The sequence below is a fragment of the Pseudorca crassidens genome, chromosome X, assembly GCF_039906515.1.
Source record: "Pseudorca crassidens isolate mPseCra1 chromosome X, mPseCra1.hap1, whole genome shotgun sequence".
NCBI classification, from domain to species: Eukaryota; Metazoa; Chordata; class Mammalia; order Artiodactyla; family Delphinidae; genus Pseudorca; species Pseudorca crassidens.
In genome coordinates, this window is record NC_090317.1 from 98,847,942 (window position 1) to 98,852,994 (window position 5,053).

At 42.2% G+C, this 5,053-nt stretch overlaps 1 non-coding gene across 1 annotated transcript; it reads left to right on the forward strand.

The window, feature by feature from the left end:
* Positions 1–3,971: 3,971 nt before the first annotated feature.
* On the forward strand, positions 3,972–4,043 carry TRNAE-UUC (transfer RNA glutamic acid (anticodon UUC)). The gene has a single exon. It is a non-coding gene; the product is annotated as a tRNA-Glu (tRNA).
* Positions 4,044–5,053: the final 1,010 nt, after the last annotated feature.

The window sequence follows — 5,053 nt, forward strand, 5'->3', positions numbered from 1 at the left end:
CACATCCCCCTGGTTCACTTCTCAGGTCCCCTGCAACTGGGCTTGTCAGTTCCCATGTGTTCGTGTTGCTTCCCACCTCAAGCACCCGCCTCTCTCTGCTTCTCTGTCTTGGGAATTTCAGTAGCATCAAAGGAGACTGCTCAGCCCTAAGCAAAGACAGCCCAGAAGGGCAGGAGATTTGACGCCCTCATAGGCGCGCTTTTTTTTTTGCCACAGCACGCGGCATGTGGGACCTTCATTCCCTGACCAGGGATCGAACCCACACCCCCTGCATTGGAAGCACAGAGTCTTAAACGTTTTTTGGTTTCTTTCTTTTTTTTTTTCCATAGGGGCAATATCTAACCAATAGGAGATCAGAATCAGTGGACTACATATTCCAGCTTCCTCAGTGGGATAATTCTAAGGTACCCTGTAATAAGGTGAATGGTGGCCACCCCCCAAAAGAGATGTCCAAGTGGAACCTGTGAGTGTGTCCTTAGTTGGAAAAAGGGTCTTTGCAGACATGGTTAAGGATTTTGAGATGAAATCATCCTGGATTAGTGTGGGTCTTAAATCTAATGACAAGTACCTTACAAAAGAAGAAATGAGAAGACAGAGAAGGTGACATGAAGACAGAGGCAGAAATTGGAGTGATGCATCTACAAGCCAAGGAGTGCTGGCAAACCACCAGGAGCTAGGAGGGACTCAGGGAACAGATTCTTCCTCAGAGACTCAAGAAGGAACCAATCCTGCTGATACCTTGATTTCAGACTTGTCGTCTCCAGAACTATGAGAGAATAAGTCTCGTTGTTTTAACCCACAAAGTTTGCGATTATTTACTACAGCAGCCTTAGGAAACTGACATAGGTTTCTACACAGTTTCTCAGAGAGTTCCTAGGGATTTGAGCTCCAGTTGCCCACAAGGATAACCCACATTGGCTCTTTTTCCTGTCCCACTTTTCCCACTCCCTCATTTGAGCTTCGTGGGATCTGCATCCAAGTCTTCATCTCAAGGTCTGCTTTTTTGGGACAAGCAAAAATAAGACATGCATATTGAAGAGAATGCTTCTGCCAATAACTCAAGATCTGACCAGCAATATTATTACCAGGGTTTGCTGCCCTCTCTTTTTCCTTCTTCTTTCATGTCTGTTTGGTTTCTTTCAGTCAGTGGTGTTTGATTCATTCACTCTCTATACAGCTGGAGGGAGGATTTGTCTGTCCCTTAGAAAACCAAAAAACTGAGACAGGATAGGTTTGGCTTCTAGGAATGCTCTGAGAAATACCATTTCCTCAGGAAACAAACAACCTTGCCTCTTTGCTATGGTACCACCAGTGCCTTTACCACCAAAGCATCTCAAAGCTATAATGGTTCAAAAGCAATCCATGATCTCAGCCTTTTAAGCCTGAACTGCTTATTCTATCTATTCCATCAAGGTCACACTGGGACCTCCCCAAATTGTGTGTCCTTCCCTCTGGGTCTATTTGACCTTTGGATTCCAGCCATGTCCACCACTGGACAAGCCTGCTACTGACAGGGTCATGGGTGGGACAAATGTGTTTGTTCCTCTTCATGTATTTGATGCTGTCTTTGAGCACATTCTAAAGCAGTGGGATTTGGGCATTAGTTTCTGACCTTCATTATCTGAGCTGCCTGCTCTTCTCTGTTAGAACTCATAGATATTTAAAGTGAACTGTTAGTTTCACATGAAAGTTTGGGAAAGTTTACAGTCAGAGAGTAGTCCAAAGTCTATTCATTTATCACCTGCCATCTATTTTCTAGTTCAGGTGAGAAAGATGTATTTTTCCTGCTTTTATTTTGCTTCCATTCTAATTCAAAAGTTTTGACTCATTCATCTACTCTGATGCCATTTTGCTTTCCCACATGTAGAATTCTTGACTCTTGGATAGAGTGAGAAAAAAACCTGGGTATAAGGGCTTCCCTGGTGGCGCAGTGGTTGAGAGGATGCAGGGGACACGGGTTCGTGCCCCGGTCCGGGAAGATCCCACATGCCGCGGAGTGGCTGGGCCCGTGAGCCATGGCCGCTGAGCCTGCGTGTCCGGAGCCTGTGCTCCGCAACGGGAGAGGCCACAGCAGTGAGAGGCCCGCGTACCGCAAAACAAAAAACAAAAACAAAACAAAACAAAACAAAAAACCTGGGTATGAAAGTAGAGAAAGATTGTTGGTTACTTAAAAGTTAAAACTGGAAGGGATCTAAAAGATAACATAATCCAGCTGCTTTGCTTTATAGGTGGGGAAACTGACACTCAGAGAGGTGAAATGACTTCCCCAAGCTCAAATGACTAACCGCAAAGTGAGCTGCAGAACTTGGCAGAGAAATGCGACACTACAGGCCACAGTGCTTCCATGACTAAGTGGGTTGGAAATTGAAAACCAATGCTTTCCCAGTATCTCCAACTGCCCAGGCTGAGGCTGCTGTCTGTTGTCTAAGTCAGGTTTATTACTTCCTTCTTTCAACTGTGCTTTACACATCTCTTCTTGTATTCTCATCTCTTAACGGAGACATTATTCAATTCAATAGGGAGCTCACTTTCTGTTGTCCGCAAGTTCCCTTTGTAAAACATGAAGCAGTCAATATTTTCTAAAAATCCAGTATTAGATAAACCTACCATTAACTGAACATATTCCCTTAGAATTTCCCCAGAATGTTTATTTTTGCCCAGCGTGGGGACAATGGCTCACACTGGATATTCCATCACCAATGTTCCTCATCACACTGAGGCCAGAACAGAGGTTTTCTTCCAGCCTGAAACAGGGAGGTGCCACCCATTTGTTAAAATGAAATAAATGCTCTCTGCAGCTTGGGCTCCCGGGCAGTAGACAAGCCAAATAAATGCAGAATCGCTCTTTTCTTACTCCAATTCTATGGTTTCAGACAGAATACAATATCTATCCATTGTCTAACACAGCCCGTCAGCCAACTGGCTGACAAAAAATAATCTTAAATGGACACTTTGAAGATGGGTCAGCCCATGGCTTTTTTCTCATAGGTTTCAATCTTAATAGAAAACTATACTTAGCATTTATGGAACCTTGTCAGTCAAAAATCAGGGGCCGTACTGAGTCACAATCCCTTTTTGCTAAGAGCAAAAGTAGCACTTGGATGCTGTTATTTTTACTATCATTATTAATATTATTTTTGAGAACACAGTATGATGAGCAACCTAATTTTTTTTAGCATTGACTCATTTTTTTTATCAAAAGCCTATGAAAATTACCAGCTGTGCAGGCTTTGAGCCTCACTTCTCTCATCTATAAAAAGTGGACAATAATATCCACCTGGCAGAGTTATGAGGGTTAAACAAGAGAGCATTTGTAAAATGATTACCTGATACAGAATCAGTGTTTCTCAAAGATAAGGAGATCTTTCTTTCCTCCTAAGCATATAATCATTCTGGTAGTCATGTTTTCCTTCCTCCCACAAAAATTCAAGGATGGTCCCTAGACAACCACAGCAAGCAACCCAAGGCTTTCCTCATAACAGGAGGACAATAAATTTTGTTGAATAAATTGAAATGAAGCTTGATGTAACACCCTTCCCTAGATTGGGCTATAGAACTGTCTCATTATTGAAGGTCATTGACCCCAAAAAATCAATCAAGGGCTCTGAACTACAATGTAAATTAGCATTCTTTTAGAGAAAGACACAGGAAAGGCTGAACTCATATCATTTCAAAAATCAAGAAAAGGTGTCTCTGCTCCCAGTATGGTTGAGTAAGCTCCTACTGGACTAACTTTCCCATAGATAACAGCTATAAACTCTGGGGAAAAAAAACACACAAAGAAACCCCAGCTACCTGAAGGCTCTGGAGAGAGAGCAAAAATAAGAAAATTCCACTGGGGAAATCAACCTTGGGAAGCAGGGAAAACATGGAATGAGCTTCTGCTGTTTATAGCTCTTAGCCTGAGATTAGGCTGTAGTCAGCACTGCAGAGGGCTGTTAAAACTCCCATAGAAAATCCATTTTGGGAATTCCCTGGTAGTCCAGTGGTTAGGACTTGGTGCTTTCACTGCCATGACCCAGGTTCGATCCCTGGTCAGGGAACTAAAATCCTGCAAGCTGTGTGTTGCAGCACAGTCAAAAAAAGAAAGAAAGAAAGAAAGAAAATCCAGTTTTTCTAGCCTGAAATGTTCAGGGCAACTCATACCCACAGTCACTAGAGTGTGAGAGAAAAATCCTAGAATGAAGTTATCCAGAGAATAGAAAGTCTAAATTCTATGTGTATCCTTTGCCCAAACCTCCAGCTGACCCCTGAACCACGGACACAGGGAAGACACAAAGTATCCCAGCTAAGGACAAAATAATTATATTGAGATTTGAGATACTACCTAAGAGATAGAGTTTGCAGTTTAAGTCCAACCAATTTAATTGCCTGCTTAAAAAGAGAAACAATCTTTGGAGGAATATAACAGAATTCAGAGTCCCCATAACATTCAGAATGTCCAGGATATAATACAAAATTAATTGAGTTGTGAAGAATTAAAAACATCACCCAGGGCTTCCCTGGTGGCGCAGTGGTTGAGAGTCCGCCTGCCGATGCAGGGGACACGGGTTCGTGCCCCGGTCCGGGAAGATCCCACATGCCGCGGACCGGCTGGGCTCGTGAGCCATGGCCGCCGAGCCTGCGCGTCCGGAGCCTGTGCTCCGCAACGGGAGAGGCCACAACAGTGAGAGGCCCGCACCGCAAAAAAACAAAAACAAAAACAAACAAACAAACAAAAAACACGTCACCCATTTTCAAGAGGAAAGACAATCAAAGAAGACTAACCTCAAGGCAACCCAGATATTAGAATTAGCAAACAGGAAGTTTAAACTCGCCATCATAACTATGCTCAGTGACTTAAAGGAAAATATACTTGCAATAAATAAATAGAAAATCTTAGCATAGAATCTATGGAATAAAACCAAATAAAAATTCTAGAACTAAAAGATACAATATCTAAAACAAAAGTTAAGAAAAAAATAAAAAAGTTAATAAAAAAAAGTTAACAAAAGTTAATAAAAAACAACTATTTCTAAACACATATGCTTCATACTATGTTATTTAAGGCAAA